We start from the raw sequence: 27,451 nt of genomic DNA, 5'->3' as shown, positions 1-27,451 counted from the left end.
AATATCTTATATTCTTGAAACCGAGACGTGTGAGTTGTATTCTGCAAGTCGGTTGCATATTGATAATATGTAAACCCACCGGTAACTTGGTGTTATAAAACATATTGTTGTGTGTGATTTGATGAGTAGATACAAGAGAGCATTGGAGTCGAACTTTATCCGTTCCTTTTACCCAAAGTGGATAAAAACGATAGATGTGGGCCCCTCGATGATTTAGTGATGACACCCTAAGCGCTTGGCCAAGTCGGCACTAAGTTGATGTGTTCAATTGTAGTTTGTTGTTAGTCGTCATAAATCGGAAATCGGGAAACAACACATAAACAAAGAGATTAATTAAAATCCATGTATTAGTCCATACGATATCTAGAATGGAGGAATATATGATCCCTTATCTTAAGGACATGTCACTGATAAGATCAGAGTTTGACAGCAGCTTTTGGTAGCTAAAATTTGCTAGTCAATTTTGAAGTTATACTTACAACTATAGTTATTAGACTTATCTAAGTGGGAGACTGTTGGATTAGGTGTCTAAGCCCATAACTATCATTGGTATGTACTTGAATTGATAGTAGCAATGTCCTTTTGGTTTGCCTTCAAACCTGGCAATTGAATAGGATTATTGTTGGAGAGTGAAGAATGATCTATTAATTTATTACTTGGTTAATAAATTAATTAATTAATTTATTATGGATATAATATATTAATTAGAAATCATATTGTTTAATTAGTATTTAATCAAAAATTAATTTGGAATTAAAGGAATTATATGAAACTGTAGGGACTACAGGTGACAATGCTCAAAAGTTGAGCATTGAGCATTCTAGAACCTCCCTTAGAGGGATGGAACGAAATCTAGAGTGTCTAAGGGTTTCCTTGGGCTCTAAGGGTGCCTTGGAAGCCTTAGGGAGGAAGTTGAGGGATTAGGTTTATCTAAGATACACCTACCTTATCCTAAACCTTCCTTATCACCTATATAAACCCCTATAGGGTTCGATTTCATGGAAGGGCACTCCAAGAGAGGCTAGGGCCGAATTTTGCACTTCCCTTCTCTCTCCATAGTAATCCTTGGTTGCTAGGTTGGTTTGTGAGCCATTAGAGGCGCGACACTTGTGGCGCTTGCTTCCAAAGTTCAAGATCTTCAAGGATTTGATTGTTATTACAATATAACAATAAAGGTATGTATCCTAACCCTAATTATATGTTAATTTCGAAAATTACATGTGCCTCCTAGGGTTTCTAGTTTTTGTGTTCAATGCTTGTATGTGTAATAGTGAAAACATAGATCCTCAAATTAGGGTTGCATGCACACATAGGATTGTGTGTTTTGTATAAAACCCATCAGAATCATCTTAAATCTTCAAGATCATTGGGCCATGAACACCCAGTTTGGGCCGTAAACTCAAGAACATCAAGTGTTCTTGGGTCGTGAACCCCTTATCTGGCCGTATACTCCTTGCAGCCTCCTAACTTTGCTTATAACACTTCTCTTGTAAGTAATTCTTACATCCTTGTTTGTTTCCTTGATACCTTAGAGGTTATATTCACTAATTTCATGCCAATATGTTGCATAAATTTCTGCTTTGGACTTGGTTTTGTACCGGGAGCTATCTTGTGGAAAAACATCACTTTATCAAACTCTTCAATCGAATTACTCACATAATGTGAGTTCATACCCCTACAATTAACCTTTTCAAATGCTTTTAAGTGCTTTTAGGGGGGAGCATACAAGTAGAACACAATTTTTTGTGTTAGTCATTTACATATGGAAACAAACAAACAAAAGGATTTATTATTCTCAAATGTTGTTAAAATCATTTTCAAAAACTCTTTTTAAACTATTTTTTGATTTCTGTTTTTTTTTTTTATCAAAATCATATTCGTGTACATATTTATGTATAAGTATGCTTTAACGGACTTAGGACTATTGCTAAATACCATAACTCCTGTTCCTTGTTTGGTTGTGGGCTTAGGGTAGGATCACTAGTCTGACTGTCGGTTAAATCATAATTATACTTGCTATATATATATATATATATATATATATATATATATATATATATATATATATATATATATATATATATATATATATATATATATATATATATATATGTGAATATTAAACCTCGTTTTCAAAGGAAATACTTAACTCAATTGCACATTAGACAATTGAGTCTTTTCAATATCAGTTCAAACAAACATACTAGTAAACTATAATAGGTATAGTTTAGAGGATCACTACATACTATTACTAGAACAGAGAAACAGTACATGAGTCAATACGTACATACTATTACTATTCAATACAAAGTATACTATTCATTTACAAGAACAAGAATGTATATACTATAACAAGAACACGATAACTAAAATGTAAGATATTATTTCATGGCATAGCAATATCCTTCGTATGCCATGTTTTGTAACAAGAGTCTCTTGGAGGGAGAGTGTGAGTTTGTGTATAGATCTATACGAGATTGACCATCCCACACCTTGCTGCTAGCTACAGTGGGACCTGTAGGTCTACGGGTGAAAAATGTCATATCATTTTCGATGTCTAAAGAACACTGTGTTTTATACTAGTCTATCAACTATGGTTACAACCTTATCACATTTTTAACCTTAATTAACCAGGTTGGTTTTAAAGGTAGTCAACGCATTAGTAGTATTTTTTATACAAAACTACTATAAATCTTCATTTTCCATTACATTCATTCATATGAGAAATACATACTATTTTTTTAGTAAAGATAGTTTATAATTATGGAAAACAATACAATTTATACTATTTCAAGTACAAACATACGGTTTACACTATTTTCAAGAGAATAGAACTTACAAATAGTTTGGTCTTGGGAAGAAGACTACATTTCATTTAAGCATAACATATAAGATTTTCTGGGAAGTATTAATCATTTTCATTAAACAAATACACACATTTTATGAAACAAAAGTAAACACTTGACACTAAATACTTATGAACTCACCAACTTAAATGTTGATACTCTCTTTCAAAATAACTTGTATTCTCAGGAAACCAGTAGACAGGTACACTGGATCAGATTTTGAGAAGACGAAGCATGTTCAGACTCGTCTTTTATTTTGTTATACATTCTTTTGGTGTCATTTAACTATTCACAGAACACACATGTATTTAAATATCTTATTAATGTAATGGATGTTGCTGGTTGTTTTACTATTATGCATTGTTATGATATTGTACATGTCGTTCTCCGCCCCCGAATGTTTTTGCCAATCCGGTTTGGCGGTGTGACAATATATATATATATATATATATATATATATATATATATATATATATATATATATATATATATAGCATTTCAAAGGGTAGATATTTTATAAAGTACATATATCATTGTTTTATAGCATTTCAATATTATCCTGGAAAAAGGGGATAATTTCATATACAAGCCTTTTCATTTCAAAAACTCGTACAATTGTTGAATAAATTTGTGAGACATTGTCTTCGTCGTACCTAACCAAGGTATACACGAAAGTCCTGTATTTATAACTGGAGTCTCCGATACGAGAGCGTGATACTTGTTTATAGAGATCTATACAGGGCTGATGATCCCACACCCTGACTACTAGCTATAGTCAGACCGGCAGGTTATGGGTGACAAATGTCATAAATAACTCGTCACCTGAAGAGCGACGAGGCAGACACGACATCTTAAAAGCACGGTTATGAAAACTCACATGGGAAAACGACTATACGTATATTTTACACAAATCCATATTTCTTCAAACGGTTTTATGCATGAATAAAACTACATATTACTACTTTAAGTAAGAAAAAGACTGGTACATTTCAGTCTTGGAACATTTATGAATACAACTCATTTCTATGGAAATATTGGATTTTCTAGAATAAACACAATCATTTTACAAGTGAACGACTTACATTTCATTTATTAGAAAATATCATATTTTCTGGAAACAAACACGATAGATCTAAGAGAAAGAAGACCAAGTTGTAAGCTTGATTACAAGAAAAGATGGCAAATGAGGTGTAGCTTCTGGATCTACTCCTTCTCCCTTGGGTCTTCTATCTTCCACTTCTTTCTCTAGCTTCAAAACACACCAAGAAACACTCAAAACAACCAAGAAAGCTCAAGTTCACTTATGGAGGATTAGGGTTTCGGGTGTAATGCTCTAGAGGTGATTGGGGTGTTAGATGCCATATTATGCATATTATAGGGTAGTTTTCATTATCATTTTAGCATCATATTTTGTACATTTTCATGTCATTTAGATAAATAATGTTCAACTCATGTATTTCGTTAGAATTCCCGTACTGCTCATGTTTTATGTCGATTACAGATAGTTCGAGTGGAGCAGTGCTTTGGGATCAGTTGGATGCATGTTTGGAGCTTAAAATGGAGCTTGAAACTTATGGAGTATGTTGAGGAATGTTTGGAAGATGCTTTGGTAAAGAAACACTCAATTGAATTGATCACACGAAGATAGAATATACAATATCAAAGTTAAAGGATGTTGCTGGCAGCTTTGACCCCCTGTCAGTGTTTTGACCATATCTCGAGAACCGAAACTCCGATTGACGCGATTCAAAATGATCTGAAAAGTAGACGAAATTTAGGACATCATAGGCATAACCTGCAATCTCAGGTTGTCTCCTTGTGATCGCAGGTGACCTTTTTGTGATCGCAAGTTTGATCGCAGGTTGCCTTCGAGGTTCTTTTGTGCCCAAAATTCATCCGGAAGTGAAAACTCAAAACCTGCGATCGCAAGTTGTCTCCTTGCGATCGCAGGTTGGCCAAAAAGTGTCAAAATAGCATCCTACTTCATTAAAAAGGCACCAGACGCATTTATTTCAAAACCTGCAATCGCAGCTTGTGTACATGCGATCGCAGGTGCGCCGTTTTTCTGTTGGACGTGTAAATAGACCCTGATAGCCTTCCAGTAACCAAAGTTGGCGATTCCAGAGGTATCAGACGATGAAAATACGATTTTGGAGGCGTTTCTTCTCTGATTTCATCAATTTCTGAAGATCTAAATACCGTGGATCATCTCCTTCAAGTAGATTAGTAAGATTAGTTGTTTGATGTCTCTTTTCATCTATTTTTATCAGATTTTGGCCATGTCTGGCTAAACCCTAGTTTTCAGTTTTGCATAAGACAAGTACTTTTCATGTGATTGATCATTAGATCTGGTTTTTGATTTGTGTTTCTATCTAGATTCTTCAGTTTTGAGCTTAATGAATGTTTGATTTTGATTCCTGTTAGTTTGATCACCTAGCTAGGGTTTTATCATTCCAGTTAATCAGTTATAGAATACGTAATTGTTCTTGTTAACTGGTAATAAGTAACAAGTAATAAATCTGTTCCGTGTTTGGGATTTGACTATATTATAAACTGAAAAATCATATCTTTACGCTTCCGAACTTGTGAGAAGTATTGGGTATTGCTGGGAATTTTACAAAGAACTTAAAGCAATTTTTCTGATTTAATTAAGAGCTTGTTTAATTGAACAGTAAAAAGTTAGGGTTAATTGAAGAGCCTGTTTTGATTAACTAATTTAGGTAAAAGATAAATTACTAGAGCTTGTTAGTTTTTCTTAGTACCAGCTTAGATAGAACGCATCTTTAATAATCAGATCTGGATCAGTTACATGATTAGGAAAGTCGCAGCAGAACTGAAATCGTTTTTTATATTGATTTTCATTTAGTTTAATATCACTGCAGTTTTAGTTTTTGGTTTAATTCAAATCCCCCTTTTATATTCTATTTCTTGACTAGATTGTGCCTGATGCAAAAAGGCATTGACCATTAGGCTGTGTCCCTGAGGATTTGACCCTGCTTCCCTGTGCTATATTTTTAGTGCAACCAGCAGTGATAATTTATTTGCTTAATACGTGTGCGACAGCGTGTTAACATGGGGCTAGGGTGGAAACCTCATAAGATGTTTAAATAGGGTGAAAACCCTCCAATTTAGGGTTTCACCCAAACGGCTCCTACTTGCCGAGTCTGCCTTCCGACTCGTCGAGTAAGTCACTTAATCCCCCGACCCGGAGTCGATCCTACTCGACGAGTTGAGCCCCCAACTCGTCGAGTCCAAGAGTAAAATATGGAATTTGACTTGAATTTAAATGCGTACCTGAGACCGGGTGTTACAATTCTCCCCCACTTGTCTTAGACTTTGTCCTTGAAGTCTGTTGTCTTAGGAAAAAAATTTGGGTAGTGTTCCCTCATCTCCTCCTCGGGCTCCGACGTCCACTCTGAACCCTTGCGTTGCTGCCACTGCACATTCACTAACTCTGCCCTCTTGTTCCTCAACACCTTTTCCTTGCGATCTAGAATAGCCATGGGTCTCTCGATGTAGTTCAGGCTATCGTCAACCTGAATGTCCTCAAGAGGTATCACTGCTGAATCATCCACTAAGCACTTCCGGAACTGATAAACATGGAACGTGTTGTGGATCTGGCTGAGCTCTGCTGGAAGATCTAAACGATACGCAATCTGAACCACCCAGGCCAAAATCCTAAATGGACCAATGAACCTGGGGCCCAACTTCCCCCGTTTCCGAAACATGATAACACCCTTCCAGTGTGACACTTTCAGGAGAACCATGTCGCCCACCTGACACTCCAAGTCTGAACGCTGCTTGTCGGCGTAACTCTTCTGCCGGCTCTGAGCTGTCTAGAGCCTGCTCTAAATCCGCTCCGTGGTTTTGAGTACTACCTCCGTACTCCCCACGACCCTATGACCAACCTCACCCCAATAAATTGGGGTCCTATAGTTCCTCCCATAGAGCATCTCGAAGGGAGGCCGGTCTATACTAGAGTGGTAGCTGTTATTATACGAAAATTCCGCTAATGGAAGATACATATCCCAACAGCCACCAAAATCTAACACACATGCCCGAAGCATGTCTTCAAGAGTCTGAATCGTCCTCTCGCTCTGTCCGTCCGTCTGATGGTGGAAAGCGGTGCTAAAATGGAGACGAGTACCCATGTTGTCGTGAAACTGCTTCCAGAACCTGGAAGTAAACCGGACATCTTAGTCTGACACTACATGGCGTGTCGCTACCTCTCGTACATAAATCTCGGCCAACTTCTCGGCTGAGATGCTCTCCTGAATTGGTATAAAATGGGCGCTCTTGGTCAATCGATCCACGATGACCCATATTGAATCCACCCCACGTGTAGTCCTGGGAAGCTTGGTAATGAAATCCATAGTGATATCCTCCCATTTCCACATGGGAATGTCTAACGATTGCATCTTGCCGTAGGGCCTCTGATGCTCTTCCTTAACCTTCCTACATGTCAGGCACCTCTCCACATACCAAGCTACGTCCCGCTTCATGCAGGGCCACCAATAATCAGGTCGAAGATCTCTGTACATCTTTGTCACTCCTGAGTGGATGGAGAACCGAGACTTGTGGGACTCATCCATCATCACTTGCCGTACTTCGCCCTAGTAGGTACCCAGACCCTCCCATTCAGGGTCAACAATCCTCGGCTATCGTAATCAAACAAAGCTACTCAGCCCATTATCCTCTCGCACTTCTGGCGCTCCTCCTTCAGGCCCTCAACCCGCACCTCTCTAATCTACTCCAGCAGTGGGGTAATCATTGTCATCCTCATACATATATCCTGGATAGGAGCCGTTATCGCCTTTTAGCTCAGGGTGTCAGCCACTACGTTGGCCTTGCCCGGGTGGTAAAGGATCTCACAGTCGTAATCCTTAACCACATCTAACCACCAACGCTGCCTCATATTAGACTTGGCTGGTCCATGAGGTACCTCAAACTCTTGTGGTCCATGGAGATAGTACACCGAACCCCATAGAGGTAATGTCACCAAATATTGAGGGCGAACACCACCGTCCCCAGCTCTAAATCATACATCGGGTAGTTAGCCTCGTGAGGCTTCAACTGTATCGAGGCATAAGCTATCACATGCCCCCGCTGCATCAACACTGCTCCCATACCTATGATCGAAGCATCACTGTAGACTACAAAGTCATCTATTCCCTCTAGCAGGGTGAGAATCGGCACCTCATACAGTCTCTGCCTGAGCGTCTCAAAGGTTGTTTGCTGCTTAGGGCCCCCACGAAACACCACCGACTTCTTGGTCAGTCGAGTCAGCAGAATTGCTATCTTGGAGAAATCCTGGATAAATCTCCTGTAATACCCTGCCAAACCCAGGAAGCTCCAAATCTCAGATGGAGACCTCGAGGACCTCCTACTACATCACGGCCTCTATCTTGGCCGGATCAACTAATATACCCTTTTGGTTGACGAGGTGTCGTAGAAACTGCACCTCGCACAACCAGAACTCTCACTTGGAGAACTTTGCGAAAAGTCTCTCCCTCCTCAAGGTCTCTAGAACCTCTCTCAGGTGCTCCTCATGCTACTCCTGAGTCTTGGAATATACCAAGATGTCGTCAATGAATACTATCACAAACCGATCTAGCATCGGTCTGCATACACGGTTCATGAGGTCCATGAACGCGGATGGAGCGTTGGTGAGCCCAAACGGCATAACCACAAACTCATAATGACCATAGCAGGTCCTAAAAGCAATCTTCTGCACATCATCATCTCTGACCCGCATCTGGTGATATCCAGAACGTAAATCTATCTTGGAAAACCAAGATGCTCCCTGAAGCTGGTCGAACAAATCATCTATCCTCGAGAGTGGGTAATGGTTCTTCACTGTTACCTTATTTAGCTCCCGGTAATCTATGCACATACGGTGCGACCCATCCTTCTTCTTCACAAACATAACCGGGGCTCCCCATGGCGAACTGCCCAGCCTGATAAAACCCTTGTCTAGCAGCTCCTGCAGCTGCATAGACAACTCCTGCATCTCGGGAGGAGCCAACTGATATGGTGCCTTGGCTATCGGAGCCGCACCATGGACCAAATCAATCCGAAACTCAACCTGTCTCTTCGGAGGTATCCCAGGAAAATCCTTCGGGAATACATCCGGGTACTCTCGTACCACCGGTACGTCATCGACTGTTACCATACCCTTATCCCGGGTATCCATGACATACACAATATATCTTGTACAACCCTGCTGAATGTGACATCTCCCTCTCGCTGCAAAACAAAAAATTGGTCCGTGCTCTTGCCTCTCGCCCTGAATCACTAACTCTCCCCCACTAGGAGTGCGAAATCTAACCAAATGATGTTCAAAATCTATCACTGCCCCATTAGGGCTCAACCAATCCATACCTACTATGACCTTATTCCCTCACAGGGGAATAGGAACCAAATCCACTGGGAATTGCTCATCAAATAATCGAAGTGTACAACCTCTATGAACTCTCGTGACCCTGATGGTCCTGTCATCAGCTATCTCGATGTCAAGTGGACAATCCAGCTCTACTAAACCTCTTGCTAAGAGCGAGTGACACAAAAGATCGGGTAGCCCCCAAATCAAACAATACCATAGCTAAAATGCCATTCACTGAGAATGACCCTAAAAACAAACACATAAACATAACAAATAAACAATGACAATAAAGAGGTGATGGAGGAAATGCATACCTGGAACAACATCAGGAGTCGCTCGTGCCTCCTCGGTTGTCAGTTGGAAAGCTCTGCTCTTTGTCATTGGCTCCTCGGCCCGACACTGTCATCCGTCTGTGATCTGCAGGGTAGTTGGAGCGGGTGCCATCGCTTATCCCGCCGATGCTAAACTCGGACACTAGGAATTTTTGTATCCCCTCTGATTGCAATGAAAGCATATCAGATCAGATGTTGTGGTGGTGGTAGCTGTACAATCCTTACTCGTATGCCCGGTCCGACCGCACTTAAAGCAGCCATAACTCCCTACCTTGCACACCCCATCGTGCAATCTGCCACACTTACCACGCACTTAAAGCAGCCGGAACTCCCTGTCTTGCACACCCCATCATGCAATCTGCCATACTTACCACACCAACTGTGGCTCTGCTGTCCCCTCGACCTGTGATCAGACACCTTGGGCTTTTTTCCTGAACCTGCTGCGCTAGACGTCACCCCTGGCTTCCTCTTTCTCTCCATCTCTAAATCAATCTCCCTCTCACGAGCCCTCACTATCATATCCTCCAGCGTTTTGCAGTTGTACTGGATCACGAACTGGTGGATATTGCTCCACAACATCTCATGGTGTTGGGCCGTTTTCATTTCCTTGTCCACCGCATACTGCGGAAGAAGGAGGGCCCTCTCCTTAAACTTGGCGGTAATCTCCACCACAGTCTATGTCGTCTGCTGAAGGTCCTGAAACTCCCTAGCAAGCTAATGCACATCAATAACAGGTGGGAAATCGGCTCTGCACCTTGTCGTAAAATCACCCCAGGTCATAGTTGTTGGATTAGTGTCTAAGCCCGTAACTATATTTGGTATGTACTTGACCCAGTTGTGCATGATCATTTTGGACTGCCTTCACCAAAGCAACTACAAAAGGTAATTTAAGGAGAGAGATGGTTTATTAATATATTATAAGAATAATATATTAAAGGAGAAATCATATTATTTAATTAGTATTGGTCATAAATTAATTAGGAATTAATTTGGTGACTAAAAGAGATTAATTAAATAAAGGGGTATAAACTGTCAAATGTATGATAGTTGAGTTTTGGACTAAGGAAACCTAATGGATCAAAGGGTGAACGAAATTATGATGGGGATCCATCAAAATTTCGTCCATAGGCCTTATTCCAGAAGGTTCCATGGGCTGCTTGGTCAATAAGCTGTCCATTAGGGTTTTGACTGAAACCCTAGCATCCAGCAGTATAAATAGAGACCCCTAGCTCCCAAATTCGGCCACTTGCTTCCAAGGGAACCCTAGAGCCAAATTTAGCATCCTCCCACCTCTTTCATATAGTTGCCTTCTTGCTTGTGGTGTTTGTGAACCATTAGAGGAGTTACAATTGTGACTCTAAGCTCAAGATCAAGAAGACTACAAGGATTTCAAGCAATTTGGAAGAGGTAAATCACTTAGATCTGTCCTTTTGATGTTAATTTCGAATTATATGTGATAGATCTAGGGTTGCAAGTCTTGGATTCAAAGCATTTACAATAGAGAAACCTAGATCCAAGCATTAGGGTTTGTATGAGCATATAAGATTGTTCTTATGCATAAAACCCATCAGTGGTGTCAGAGACTTGATTGGTTTCAATTGTATGTGATGCTTTAACTGTTTGCTTGCTGAAAATCGAGTTTTCATGCCTCTGCCCGACTCAACTCGGCGAGTCAGTATCTGGAATCGGCGAGTTGGCCCTACTCGGCGAGTCTGTGCGTCGGGCAGAGGATATTTCGAGATTTTATTGTTGTTATGTCATGGGATTAATGCCTAAATCGTTTTTTGAAGATAAAATCCGAATTTTATTGTATTTAAATGATTATCCCTACCAAAACAATAGATAATTTCAAATCTTTTGAATATTAGTTGTTTATATGATAAATACGCATTATTTAAAATTATTTGGTAATTATCTTATGACTAAAATAGGATTAGGTCAAATATAGATAATTGTGAAATTAATTGTTTAAATTATTTGTTATTTGATCCCTTGTGTTTTAAAAAGTTCAAAACTTGCCCTCAAGTTTTGAAATTTGAATTTTATGATTAAAAGTTTAATTTTGAATAATTTAAATTTCAAACCCTTAGAATTTTACAAGTTTAAAATTCAACCCTATACTATTATATTATTACAAGATTAATAAATATATATGTATAATTTAAAATGCTAGTCTTACCGTTAGTAGGCCTCATTCACGAAGCCGGTCTATAAGGTGGGTATAAGGTTGCTGCCTATAAAATGCCGCCTAATGGGTGTACGCTCACACCCACCGCTTGCTTGACTGGTGGAGGGTCGTTAGCCGAACGGATAGGATAGGGCAATCCTCTCCTCATTAAAAGTATAATGTAAGATACAAAGTAACTACATGTTTTTTACAAATTCCCAATCTTAGTTACTTTAGGGTAAAATGTGAAAATGATGCTAATCCATGGAATTACACTTTGTACCCTTGTCAAACATTGGTGGAGCGCGTGTGGTTAACCGGCACATCAATTTGGGGATGATATTGGTAGCAAAGGGTGACTCGATGTTTATCATAGATCAATGGTGCGTGTGTGGTTTACCGACACATTGATTAGGTGATAGAGACATTGAGTGCACCATGTTGGTTCGCATGGTTATTCACAACTTGTTTGCAATCCTCGGTATCCCAGTCGCAAATTTGAAGTGCATATCGAGATTTAAACATGCCATTGAAAAGTTCAATGAATCTCAAAGATCTAGGAGTTTTCAATACATTTAAAACTTAAAACTGTTTTTTGTTTTTCATGGTGAGAATTAGTGAATCGTCATTCACTTACCTTCAAATTATTTACTTTTAGAGTACAACATCCCTTTCTAAGTTGTAAATAATGTTGTTGGGTACTAGCCCTAATTTCTCATTTGGGTGTTTAATTAGGGACTTATTTCTAATCAAACTTTGTTCCTTTCTTTTTCAGATGTATGCAAACAACAACAACAACAACAACGCTTATGGGTCATTCTCGTTGATGAATGTTTGTCAAAAGGTGACATTTGATGGGTCAAACTTCAATGAGTGGATGAGGTATATTCGCATGATCACACGCTACGAAGACAAATAATATGTCCTTGATGAAAAGCTTGAAAAGATCATCCTAGATGTTGCTACTCATGAAGAGTTGGCCGCCTTTGAGGCCCACGAGCGTGATGCCACGAAAGTCCATTGCATCATGCTGGCCACCATGAACCTCGAACTCCAAAAGTCCTATGAGGACATGTATCCGTATGAAATGCATCAGGATTTCCTGGACAGGTATCACCAGAGCGCGAGGCAAGAGCGCTATGAGATCATTACTAACATGATCACCGCTAAGATGGGGAGTGGAGAATCCCTAACCTCTCATTTACTAGAAAATGCAGAGGTATGTTGATCGTCTTCTCAAACTTAATGTTAAGTTTGATGAGGATTTGGCTATCGACATAATCCTCCACTCCTTGTCGTCATGTTACAACCAGTTCAGAATGACCTACCACATGAACAAGGAGGAGGTCTCCTTGAGCAAGCTCCAAGGACTATTGAGGACTGCTGAGAGCAACCTCAAAGACAAATCTATTACATCTTCCCCTGCTGTGGTTGCTCCTGTGATGACAATTTGCCAAGGAAAGGGTAAGAAGAGGAAGGCTCCATGTAAGAGCCAACATAAGGGTAAAACCCAAAATGGTTCCTCTTCTAGTGGAACCAAAGCTGGTTCGGTCAAACCCTCTTCCGACCCCAAAGAAGCAGAGTGCTATTACTGCCACTGGAAACGAAGCTGCCCTCAGTATCTGCAAGACATAAAGGATGGGAAGATTAAGCCCACCTTCGCAGGTATGTATTCTATTAAATCTAATAACTCATCATTTGCTACTTTGTGGGTTCTTGATATAGGGTGTGGTTACCACATTTGTTTTGATTTGCAGGGCCTAAAAAGAAGTAGGGAAGTGGAACATGGAAAGATGAACCTGATTATGGGAAACAGAAGATCGTCGCCTGTGAACAAAGTCGGAGTTTATTCTTTAGTGCTGAGTAATGGGTTAGGGCTAGATTTAAATAATTGATGTTATTCGCCAGATATGGCAAGAAACATTATTTCGTTTCATGGGTTGTTTAGACAAGGTTTCAGATATTCTTTTGATAATAGAAATGACTCTATTAATGTTTATTTGAATGGTGTCTTTTACTTCAATGCATTACCTTGTAATGGGATTTATGAATCTGTGATGGTTGTTGATAATTTAGGAAATGATGTTTTGAATATTGATTCGTCTACTAGTCTAGAAAAAGCATGCTTGTGGCATTGTCGCCTTGTCCATGTCAACAAGAAACGCATAGCCCAACTCCAAAAGGATGGAGTGTTGGAGTCATTCAACCTCAGGGACAATGACACATGTGAATCTTGTTTACTTGGAAAGATGACCAAGTCACCCTTTACTGGCACTTGTGAAAGGGGTGAGGGTCTATTGGATCTCATACACACCGATGTGTGCAGGCCCTTTAGATCCACCACAAGGGATGCTTGTCGCTTCTTCGTGACTTTTACGAATGATTATAGCAGATATGGATATATCTACTTAATCAAGCAAAAGACAGAAATTTTTGAAAAGTTCAAAGAGTTTAAGAATGAAGTGGAGAATCAGTTGGGCAGAAAATCAAGATGCTTCGGTCAGACCGAGGAGGAGAGTACCTAAGTCTTGAGTTTCACGACTATCTAAAAGAATGCAGAATTGTTTCGCAACTGACGCCTCCGAGAACGCCACCATTGAATGGTGTGGCTGAGAGACGTAATCAGACCTTGTTGGACATGGTTCGTTCTATGATGAGTCGGAATTCGTTACCAATAGCTTTCTGGGGGTATGCCTTAGACATTGCCGCCCATATCCTTAACTTAGCTCCCACCAAGAAGGTTACCAAGACTCCTCACGAGATGTGGATAAGGAAGGCTCCCTCGTTGTCACATACTAAGGTTTGGGGTTGCGAGGCTTTCATAAGATGAGAGACTCACGACAAGCAAGAACCTCGTAGTGAGAAGTGTTATTTCATCGGCTATCCGCAGAAGTCTTTTGGCTATCTTCTCTATATACCGAGTGACAATGTTGTCTTCGTTGCTAGAAGAGGAGTTTTCCGAGAAAGGGAATTAATAAGCCAAGAGGACAGTGAGAGGCAAATTGATCTTGAAGAGATTCAAGAGCAAAGCGATGAAGGAACCTCTAACACTGGAACTCAATCCGAGGAGGAAACTCCTATTGAGCCAGTTGACGGGTCCTTCCCTCTTAGACGTTCTAGTAGGGTTAGCGTTCAACCCCAGTTTTATGGTTTTCATATTACTAGTGAAGGGGATACGTTTATTAGTGATGAAACACTAATGAATTTGGACGAACCTAGCAGCTACAAGGAAGCCATGGCAGGCCTAGAGTTTGCTAAATGGAAAGAGACGATGGACAGCAAGATTCAGTCCATGTACAACAACCAAGTTTAGAATTTGGTTGATAATGGACCGGGTCGTAAGACAGTCGGGTGCAAGTGGATCTTCAAGAAGAAGATGGACATGGATGGGAAAGTGCATACTTATAAAGCGTGATTGGTTGCGAAGGGCTTTACTCAAACTCCCGGAGTTGACTATGATGCAACCTTCTCACCAGTTGCGAAGATAAAGTCTATTAGGGTAATGCTTGCAATAGTTGTGTTTCATGATTATGAAATATGGCAGATGAACGTGAAAACCGCTTTCCTTAATGGAAAGTTGGCTGAGGATGTATAAATGAATCAACCCGAGGGTTTTGTCGATGCAAAACATCCAAATAGAGTGTGCAAGCTTGAGAAATCCATTTATGGATTGAAACAAGCATCTCACAGATGGAATCTTTGCTTTGACGAGAAAGTTAAAGAGTTTGGCTTTCTGTGAAGCGAAGTTGAATCTTGTGTATATGTCAAAGCCAGTGGGAGTATAGTGAGCTTCCTCGTATTGTATGTCGATGACATACTGGTCATAGGAAACAACATTCCAACCTTGCAAGAGGTCAAGTCCTGGCTTGGGAAGTGTTTCGCTATGAAGGACCTCGAAGAGACTGCTTATATTTAGGGAATAAGGATAGTAAGAAACAGGGAAAAGAGACTGATAGGACTCCGTCAGGATACATACTTAGATAAGGTACTAAAGCGTTTTAGTATGGAAAATTCCAAGAAAGGGGAGTTGCCAATCCAAAGCAATACCAAGCTGAGTAAGACTTAGAGCTCGAGTACAGAGGCAAAGATAGCTGATATGAGCCGAGTACCTTACGCTTCCGTAATAGGCTCTATCATGTACGTTATGACTTGTACTCGCCCTGATGTGGCCTTCGCTTTGAGCATTGTCAGCAGATATCAAAGGAACCCTGTGTGACAACCCGGGATTTCAATCTTGTACAATTAATTTATTCAATCAATATTCAACTTGTGTTGTCGATTTCTAGTGTTATTCAAGGGGTCATTTAACTATTCTAAGCTTGTATATATAACCAAGGTTGAGTTTAGGAATGAGTCGGAGTGTTGAATAGTGAGAAAATTGGGCCATACACACCTCATGGAGGAGTGTACGGCCGTACACACGGGTGCGCGACCGCACACCCACTCCTTTGGCATCACACTCACTTTTGAAATCACTCACACACCTATATAAAGGGTATCCCCTTCCTTTCATTCCTTTAGCAACTTTGCAGCACACATCATCATTTCCTCTCAAGTTTCTCCAACTTTGAACCTTCCAAAGCTTCAAAGACATGAGTAATCCATCCCTTAACTTGTTGTGCATGAAGAACCTCTTGATCTAGGACTTCATGTTCTTCATCTCGATGAAGGAGTGCGACCACACACTCATGTGTGCGGCAGCACACTCCTGTTGGATATAGTGTCTAAGTCCATAACTATATTTGGTATGTACTTGACCCGACTCGACATGGTCCATTTGGGTTGCACTTCACCCGAACAATTTATGGATAATATTTGAGAATAGTACAAGTTATGATTTATTAATATATTATAAGTTCTAATATATTAATATAAGATCATATTATTTAATTAGTATTGATCTATAATTAATCTAGGATTAATTTAGAGATCAAAGATATTACTAATTAAATATGGGCTTCTATATTTATATAGTGTGGGCTAATGCTTATTTGGAATGGGCTAGGCTTGCATGGAAAAGTCCAAGGAGCTTTAACCCATTGATCTCATGGAAATGAAGAGACATGGGTATTAGGGTTTACATGGAAGTAACCCTAATCCACCACACTATATAAAGGAGGCTTTGGTTCTTGAAATCACACTAGTTGACACTTGTTGAGGTGAGGGCCGATTTCAAGATAGTAGTGACTATTCTCTCAAAGTTCCAAGTTTGTGGTGATTTGTGATTTCCATTTGAGGCATTCACACTATTGGTGCTAGGCTCTAATACTCCAACCAATCAACTACTACTACAAGGTAAGTATTTCTACTAGCTTATTTGATTCATGTTCCCCATGCCATGCTAGTTAGGAGATGAACCTTGGAAAAATAATTATTTTCATGTATCTTAGACAAACATAGATCCAAGGTTTATTACGGTTGCATGTACACTTAGGAAGTGTTAGAATGCTCAAAACCCATCAGTGGTATCAGAGCCTAGGCTTGTTTGTTTGATACTTGATGCAATATATTGAAAAAAGTCGAAAAACTTGTTGTCTGCCTGATGAACTCGCCGAGTCTATGGGGGGACTCACTGAGTTCATGTGTATCTTCAACCTACTCGCCGAGTAGGTTCATGCACTCGGCGAGTAGGAGCGACAGAGTGCAGATTTTCGACTTTAGTTGCTGGAAATGGACTAGAAACATTACCCTAAACTATTTTGGTACTTGAAAAACTTGTTTTAGATGGTGTAATGTCTTTGCTAATCCATTTACAACAACTAGTTATCAAAATTACAAAGTTTTATGTGTAATTTTTGATTCATGAAAGTGTTCATATTCGTGTTCTTGATCTTATGATGTTTAGATGATCATAGGAATTATTTGTAACCTATGTGGTAGATTAATTCTTGATCATAATGTGTTTTAATGGAGTCCATAACTTGTCCTCAAGTTATGGAAAACCAAGAGTCACACTTGAATTAAAACCATTAAAAGAACACAAGAGTTAGAAAAACGAAGAGTCTTCATTTTTATTACTCTATTAAACTCATAAGTTACAAGAAATGAAAAGTTTTGAAAGTTTACAAAACTTGCCCTCAAGTTTTGGAACAAGTAAAGTCTTGATTAAAACTTTAGTTCCAACCCTTAGAATTTTAAAAGTTAAAATTCAACCCTTATACTTATAATATTATAAGTTAATATATATATATATATATATATATATATATATATATATATATATATATATATATATATATGTATGTATAAGATTAAAGTCGTCTTACCGCTAGTACGCCTCATTCACGAAGCCGGTCTATAAGGTGGGTATAAGGTTGTTGCCTATAAAATGGAAACTTAATGGGTGTCCACTCTCACCCACCGCTTGCTTGACTGGTGGAGGGTCGTTAGCCGAACGGGTAAGACAAGGACTTATAAATTCTCATTAAAAGTATGATGAATATTATAAAGTAACTAAATGTTTATTAAATTCCCAATCTTAGTTACTTTAGGAAAAATGTGAATAAGGTGCTAATCCATGAAATTACACTTTACACATTGTCTAAGTCGTTAGTGGAGCGTGTGTGGTTAATCGGCACATTAACATGGAATTAACAAGGTATGTAAAGGGTGACTTAATATTTATCATAGTATCGATGGAGCGTGTGTGGTTAACCGGCACATCGATTGAGGGGTAATTTATTAAGGGTACCAAGTAATTTGCATGATTACTTCACACCTCGTTTTGTGATCCTCGGCATCCCAGTCAAAAAACTTGGAGGGCACACTCGAGATTGAAACATGCCTTTGAAAAGTTCATTGAATCTCAAAAGAATCTAGGAGTTTCTTAGAACCAAATTAAATATTTTAATATTTCGACTTTGGTGGAAATTGGTGAATCGTCATTCACCTACCTTTCAAATATGTTATTACTTAGATTACGTCATACCTCTTCTAAGTATAGTATATTGTGATTGGGTCCTAGCCTTAATACTACATTTGGGTGTTTTATTAAGGACTATCTCTATATCTAAACTAATCCTTCTTTCTTCTTTTACAAGATGTCTGCAAACAACGCTGCTTCTGACTCTAATCCTAGTGGCTCCTCTTCTGTTATGAACTTGTGTGGGAAAGTCACTTTTGATGGATCCAACTTTAATGAATGGATCAGAAACATCAGAATGATTACTCGCTACGAGGACAAAGAATATGTCCTCGATAAGGAGCTTAAGGAGATTGATGAGACAGTTGCTACTCCTCAAGAGATCGCTGAGTTTAGGGCACATGAAAGGGATGCCACCAAAGTGGCATGCATCATGATGGACACTATGACCGCGGATCTCCAAAAATCCTATGAAGATTTCTACCCTTATGAGATGCACCAAGACTTGATGGAAAGATACCATCAAAGTGCTCGTCAAGAGAGGTATGAAATCATCTCCTCCATGATAACAACTCGCATGAAGGATGGTGAACCCATCACGGGCCACATGCAGAAAATGCAAAGATTTGTGGACCGTTTGTTGAAGCTAAATGTGAACTTCCCTGAGGAACTTGCAATAGATATCATTTTGCACTCCTTACCTTCATGTTATGATCAATTCCGCATGACATACCACATGAACAAGGAAGAAGTCACACTCAGCAAACTTCAAGGACTCTTAAATACCGCGGAAAGTGGTCTTAAGGGTAAGGCGATTGTCACTCCTACTCCTACCAACTCCGCCCCTGTCTTGGCAATCGGGAAAGGACGAGGGAAGAAGAGAAAGAGTTCTTCGAAGGGTACCAAGGTTAGGACCCTTGATGGCTCTTCTTCAAGTGGAACCAAGAAAGGTTTCATCACTCCTTCTTCTGACCCAAAAGAGGTTGAATGCTTCTATTGCCATGAAAAGGCACATTGGAAGCGGAACTGCCCAAAATACCAGCAAGATGTGAAGGATGGGAAAGTTAAACCCAACCATGCAGGTATTTACACTATCATTTCTAATAACTCACCCCATTCTAAATCTTGGGTCCTTGATACCGGTTGTGGTATTCATATCTGTTCTGATTTACAGGGACTAAGAAGAAGTGAGAATGTGGAGCAAGGAAGGATAAACTTAATCATGGGGAATAGGAAAGTTACACCTGTCACCAAGATTGGAGTTTATACTTTGTCGCTAAGTAGTGGGTTAAATTTAGATTTGAATAAATGTTGTTATTGGCAAGAAATATTATTTCCTTTCATGCATTGTATAAACAAGGGTTTACCTTTTCATTTAATAATGAAGTTGGTTCTATTGATGCTTTCTTTAATAATGTTCTTTATTTTAAAGCATTACCTTGTGATGGCGTGTATGAAACAATATCTGTGGTTGATTACTTAGGAAATAATGTATTGTGTATTGATTCTATTAATAATAATAACTTGGATAAAGCATCACTATGGCATTGTCGTATTGGACATATAAGCAAGAAACGCATAGGCCAACTCCAAAAGGATGGAGTCTTGGAGTCGTTTGACCTAAAGTCAGATGATAGTTGCGAATCATGCTTACTTGGAAAAATGACAGTCACCCTTCACAGGTTCTTGTGAGAGGGGTGAAGGTTTGTTGGACCTTGTACACACGGATGTGTGTGGACCATTCAAACATGCCACAAGGGATGCTAATCATTATTATTTGACTTTTACTGATGATTACAGTAGATATGGATATGTCTACCTAATCAAGCATAAGTCAGAGACTTTCGAAAGGTTTAAGGAATTTAAACAGGAAGTCGAGAATCAATTGGGCAGGAACATTAAGATGCTTCTATCCGATCGAGGTGGTGAGTATCTTAGTTCAGAGTTCCTCGACTATCTTAGGGAATGTGGGATTGTCTCACAATTGACACCTCCCAGGACACCACAGTTGAATGGTGTAGCTGAGAGGCGTAATTGAACCTTGTTGGACATGGTTCGTTCCATGATGAGTCCAGCTTCGCTACCAATCTCATTCTGGGGGTATGCCTTAGAGACTGCCGCCCATATCCTTAATCTAGTCCCTACAAAGAAAGTTGCCAAAACTCCTCACGAGATGTGGACTGGTAAAGTACCTAAACTAGACCACATCAAGATTTGGGGTTGCGATGCTTTTGTGAGGCGCGAGTCTCATGATAAGCTAGAACCCCAAAGCGAGAGGTGTATTTTCATCGGCTACCCACAAAGATCCTTTGGTTACCTCTTCTACAGACCTAGTGATAATGTGGTCTTTGTAGCAAGAAGAGGAGTCTTTCGAGAGAGAGAATTTATAAGCCAATGAGAAAGTGGGAGGCAAATTGACCTTGAAGAACTTCAAGAGTCAAGTGGTGAAGAACTTCAAACCCTAGCCCTCAACTTGAGGAGGAAACTCCTGTTGAGCCAATTGACGAATCTGTACCTCTGAGGCGTTCCACGAGAGTTAGGAATGCACCTGAGCATTACTATGGTTTCCATATTACTGCAGAAGGTGAGACACTTATTAGTGATAAGACACTAGTAGGTCTGGATGAACCTAATAGCTACGAGGAAGCCATGGCCGGCCCTGAGTCTGCTAAATGGAAAGAGGCTATGGATAGCGAGATACAATCCATGTATGACAATCAAGTTTGGAACTTGGTTTAGAATGTACCAGGTCGTAAGACTGTAGGGTGCAAATGGATCTTCAAGAAGAAGACCGACATGGATGGTAATGTACACACTTATAAGGCTCGACTGGTTGCAAAGGGCTTCTCTCAAATTCCTGGAGTGGATTATGATGAGACCTTTTCTCCAGTAGCCAAGATTAAGTCTATTAGGGTTATGTTAGCCATAGCTGCATTTCATGACTATGAAATTTGGCAAATAGATGTCAAAACCGCTTTCCTTAATGGGAAATTGACTGAAGATGTTTACATGAGTCAGCCAGAAGGTTTTGTTAGCAAGGAATACCCTAATAGAGTGTGTAAGCTTGAGAAATCCATTTATGGATTAAAGCAAGCACCTCACAGATGGAATCTTTGCTTTGATGACAAGTTCAAGGAATTTGGCTTTTCTAGGAGTGAAGATGAATCTTGTATTTATGTCAAGGCTAGTGGGAGTATAGTTAGCTTTTTGGTACTGTATGTGGATGACATACTACTCATAGGAAATGACATCCCAACCCTGCAGGAAGTAAAGTCCTGGCTTGGGAAGTGTTTCGCTATGAAGGACCTTGGTGAAGCTGCCTATATCCTAAGGATAAGGATTTTGAGAAACAGGAGTAAAAGACTGATTGGACTTAGTCAAAGCACCTATGTGGAGAAGGTGCTGAAAAGATTCAACATGCATAACTCCAAGAAAGGTGAGTTACCCATTCAAAGTAACGCCAGATTGAGTAAGACACAAAGCCTTAGTACTGAGGCTGAGATAGCAGAAATGAGTCGACTACCTTATGCTTCAGCTGTAGGATCGATCATGTATTCTATGACGTGTACTCGACCTGATGTAGCCTTTGCTTTGAGCATGGTTAGCAGGTATTAGGGGAACCCTGGAAAGGAACACTGGACTGCGGTAAAGAATATCCTCAAGTACCTATGAAGGACTAAGGACTGGGTCCTTACCTTCGGTGGGAGTGATGACTTGAGAGTTGTAGGGTATAGTGATGCTAGCTTCCAGACTGATAGGGATAATTTCCGCTCTCAGTCGGGCTAGGTCTTTACCTTAAACGGAGGAGCAATCACTTGGAAGAGTTCCAAGCAGGAGACAGTGGTTGATTCCACTTGTGAATCAGAGTATATAGCAGCAAGCGAGGCAGCAAAGGAGGCTATATAGCTAAAGAACTTCATTGGAGACCTTGGAGTTGTACCAGCTATAAAAGAGCCAATGCAAATTTTCTGTGACACCAATAGTGCGGTTGCCTTAGCCAAGGAACCAAGAGATCATGGGAGATCCAGACACATTGACAGAAAATATCACTTCATCAGACATCGAATAGAAGAAGGAATCCTTGTGGCAAAGAGGGTATCATCGGATGAGAACCCAGCAGATCCCCTCACGAAGGGACTGAGTAGGGTTAAGCATCTCCAACATGCTCGGAGCATAGGGCTGAAGGATGATATAAGTTTTAGTAGTTAGATAAATTATGAAATTTGTAAAGTGTAATTGACATTAGATGATGAATAAAAGGTGTTTTATTTATGAGTAAAGTGTTGCTATCTCTTGTCAATCGTTTACTATATCTCTTTTGCATGTTTTGACTTCCAGAATAATTATGTTTGGTATATCATATTATTCAAACCTCCATAGTCGGTCATATGTCGGAAGTAGGTATGATTTAAGACTGTCATGATTGGTTGTAGAGGTCTAAGGTGTTGGACATGGCTACAACAATCATGAGTGCTCATAAGTTCTGAGCATTGGACTCAACCCACGCTCACTGGAATCAGTTCATGGAATTTTATCTCGAGTGATCGTGAGATGGTAATATCATATAAGTCTTCAAACCTAGAGATATGATTTGTTACTTACAAGTTGATTATGCATTGATTGTACGAAAACGCACTGGTAACTCGATGTTATAAAACGTGCCTTTGTGTATAATTGAATGAGTGGTAGAACAAGCATATGAGTCGAAGTTTATCTATTCCTTCTAGGATTAGAAACTAATATCTGGGCCCCTCGATGATTGTGTTTTGACCTATGTACCGGGTCCGGTCAGAACTAAATTGATGTGTTCAGTTAAGTTCTATGTCAAACAAATCGAAAATCAGGAAACAAATGCTGGACAATAAGTAAGACCATGTTCCATGTATTTGTCCGGCTGATATTTTGAACAGAGTATTATATGATCACTTATCTAAATGGCGCGTTCTAGTTCAATAGAGTTTAAAGAGCTACGATTGCTGATCGGTTCCTGAAGTCATACTTGCAACTATAGTTATTAGACTTATCCAAGTGGGAGACTGTTGGATATAGTGTCTAAGTCCATAACTATATTTGGTATGTACTTAACCCGACCTGGCATGGTCCATTTAGGTTGCACTTCACCCGAACAATATATGGATAATATTTGAGAATAGTACAAGTTATGATTTATTAATATATCATAAGTTCTAATATATTAATATAAGATCATATTATTTAATTATTATTGATCTATAATTAATCTAGGATTAATTTAGAGATCAAAGATGTTACTAATTAAATATGGGCTTCTATATTTATATAGTGTGGGCTAATGCTTATTTGGAATGGGCTAGGCTTGCATGGAAAAGTCCATGGATACTCCATGGAGCTTTAACCCATTGATCTCATGGAAATGAAGAGACATGGGTATTAGGGTTTACATGGAAGTAACCCTAATCCACCACACTATATAAAGGAGGCTTTGGTTCTTGAAACCACACTAGTTGACACTTGTTGAGGTGAGGGCCGATTTCAAGATAGTAGTGACTATTCTCTCAAAGTTCCAAGTTTGTGGTGATTTGTGATTTCCATTTGAGGCATTCACACTATTGGTGCTAGGCTCTAAAACTCCAAGCAATCAACTACTACTACAAGGTAAGTATTTCTACTAGCTTATTTGATTCATGTTCCCCATGCCATGCTAGTTAGGAGATGAACCTTGGAAAAATAATTATTTGCATGTATCTTAGATAAACATAGATCCAAGGTTTATTAGGGTTGCATGTACACTTAGGAAGTGTTAGAATGCTCAAAACCCATCAACTCCTGTGTGCGGTCACACACTCATGTGTGCGGCAGCACACACATTTGTGCGACCATACACACACACACCATAGGACCACAAACCCATTTCTAAGACCCTAAACTTGTACTACAACCAAATATTGGCCTAAGACACTTCATGGATGCAAGTGTGGACCTTGAAAACTCCTCAAAGGCACCTTCCATCATGAGTGTACGACCGCACACCCTTTGGGCCGCACACCCATGGCCGTACACACCTTTAAAGTGGCCATACACCTCACTCATGCAATCCTTTGAGGTCCTAACACTTAGTGCAAATAGTCCCAAGTTCTTAGAATGATTCTTCATCACATCTAGTGGTGAAATACCATCATTTGACTCCATTATGTGTCAATACTTGTTTATTAGGATCAAATCATGTTTAAGGCTTCACTTGAACATCCCGCATTCCGTATCGATCCTTCATTCAAATCACCCGAGGTGAGTTCATACCCCTGCACTTTCCGTATTTTTAATGTTTTCAGGGGGGAATACAAGCTAAACATAAATGTTTTCAAAACTTATGCAAAGTTCATAGTTTAACACATTTGTACTGTTTTGAGCATAAGGGTCGTTTTTTCACTAAAATTTCATAGGTTTCCGGATTCGCTATTCACTACGATATACATGCAAACTATAATCGGTATAGTTTGGGATTTTTCTAAACATAAGTCAAATCAAATCATCGAGCGGCCGAGATATCGCTTTTACCCTCTGAGGATAAAAGTAACAGATAAACTTTGACTTATATGCATTTACTTATTCATTAATCCATTATACACAACAATGCGTTTTATAACATCAATTTACTGATGCGGTTTCGCATTATCAATGTACAACCAATTAACAAATAACAAACCATATATCCAGGTTTTAAGACCATATGATATTATCGTCTTGTGATCAACCTTTTTCATCAAATTCCATAAGGTGATTCCAACAAGCGCGGGTTTGTTCCAATGCTCAAAACTAGTTCATAAGCACTCATGAACGTTGCAGCAAACTTTTGCTATGTCTAATACCATTTAGACAATCTACACACCAATTCATGACAATCTTCATTCATACCTACTTCCAACATATGAACGATTGTGGATTGTTTGAATAATTCGATTATTCCAAATAAACTCAATTATTCTGGAAGTCAAAACATGCAAAGTGAAACAATAGTTAAACATTAAACATATGACAGTAACTTTACTTATAAATAATAATCCTTTATTTATTCATCAAATGTTAAATTACATTTATCTATTGTAAGTTTCTAAAATTATCTAATCTAATCTAATATCATCTCTCAGCCCAATACTCCTAGCATGCTGCAAATGCTTAACCTTACTCAGTCCCTTCGTAAGCGGATCTGCTGGGTTATCTTATGATGATATCCTCCTCACCACGAGGTGTCCTTCTTCTACTTGATGTCTTATGAAATCATATTTTCTATCGATATGATGAGATCTACCATGATCTCTCGGTTCCTTGGTCAAGGCAACCGCTCCTTCATTATCCATAGGCTCCTTTATGGCAGGCACAACTCCAAGATCACCAATGAAGTTCTTCAACCATATTGCCTCCTTCGACGCTTCCCTTACTGCAATGTACTCTGATTCGCACATTGAATCAACTACGGTTTCCTGCTTGGAACTCTTCTAAGTTACTGCTCCTCCATTAAGGGTAAACACTCAGCCCGACTTCAAACGAAAGTTGTCCCTGTCGGTTTGATAGCTGGCGTCACTATACCCTCGCACCTTCAAGTCATCACTTCCCCTGAGGAATAAAAACCATTCCTTGGTCCTCCGAAGGTACTTAAGGATATTCTTAACCGCAATCCAATGTGTTCTGCCAGGGTTCCCTTGATATCTACTAACCATGCTCAAAGCAAAGGCTACATCAGTCGAGTACAAGTCATAGCATACATGATTGAGCCAACTGCGGAAGCGTCAGGTACTCGGCTCATATCTGCTATCTCGGCTTCGGTACTCGGACTTTGAGTCTTACTCAACTTGGCATTACTTTGTATCGGTAATTCTCCCTTCTTCGAATTTTCCATACTAAAACGTTTTAGTATTTTATCTAAGTAAGTTTTCTGAGTAAGTCCTATTAGTCTCTTACTTCTTTCTCTTACTATCATTATTCCCAAAATATAGGAAGCCTCTCCGAGGTCCTTCATAGCGAAACACTTCCCGAGCCAGGACTTAACCTCCTGCAGAGTTGGGATGTCGTTTCCTATGAGTAGTATGTCATCTACATACAAAACAAGAAAGCTAACTATATTCCCACTGGCTTTGACATATACACATGATTCATCTTCGCTTCGTACAAATCCAAACTCTTTGACTTTCTCATCGAAGAAAATATTCCATCTGCGAGACGCTTGCTTAAGTCCATAAATGGACTTTTCAAGCTTACACACTCTATTAGGATGCTTCGGATCAACAAAACCCTCTGGCTGAGCCATGTAAACATCCTCAGCCAACTTCCCATTAAGGAAAGCGGTCTTGACATCCATTTGCCAAAACTCATAATCATGAAATGCGGCAATTGCTAGCATCACTCTAATAGACTTTATCTTCGCAACTAGTGAGAAGGTCTCATCATAGTCAACTCCGGGAGTTTGAGTAAAGCCCTTCGCAACCAATCGCAACTTATATGTGTGTACGTTTCCATCCACGTCGGTCTTCTTCTTGAAGATCCATTTGCACCCAACGGTCTTACGTCCAGGCACATTATCAACCAAATTCCAAACTTGGTGTCATACATGGATTGGATCTCGCTGTCCATTACCTCTTTCCATTTTGCAGACTCCGGGCCTACCATGGCTTCCTTAAAGCTATTAGGTTCATCTAGATTTATTAGTGTACCATCACTAATATACGTGTCCCCTTCGGTAGTAATATGAAAACCATACAACTGGGGTTGAACTCTAACTCTTTCGGAATGTCTAAGAGGTAAGGATTGGTCAATAGGTTCAACCGGAGATTCCTCATCGGGTTGATTGCCAACGGTAGAGGTTCCTTCATCAATCGATTCTTGAATCTC

Source organism: Lactuca serriola, chromosome 1 (assembly GCF_051521515.1).
Source record: "Lactuca serriola cultivar US96UC23 chromosome 1, Lser_US96UC23_V15, whole genome shotgun sequence".
NCBI classification, from domain to species: Eukaryota; Viridiplantae; Streptophyta; class Magnoliopsida; order Asterales; family Asteraceae; genus Lactuca; species Lactuca serriola.
The sequence above is the reverse complement of the archived record's forward strand: the minus strand, read 5'-3'. Positions refer to the sequence as shown.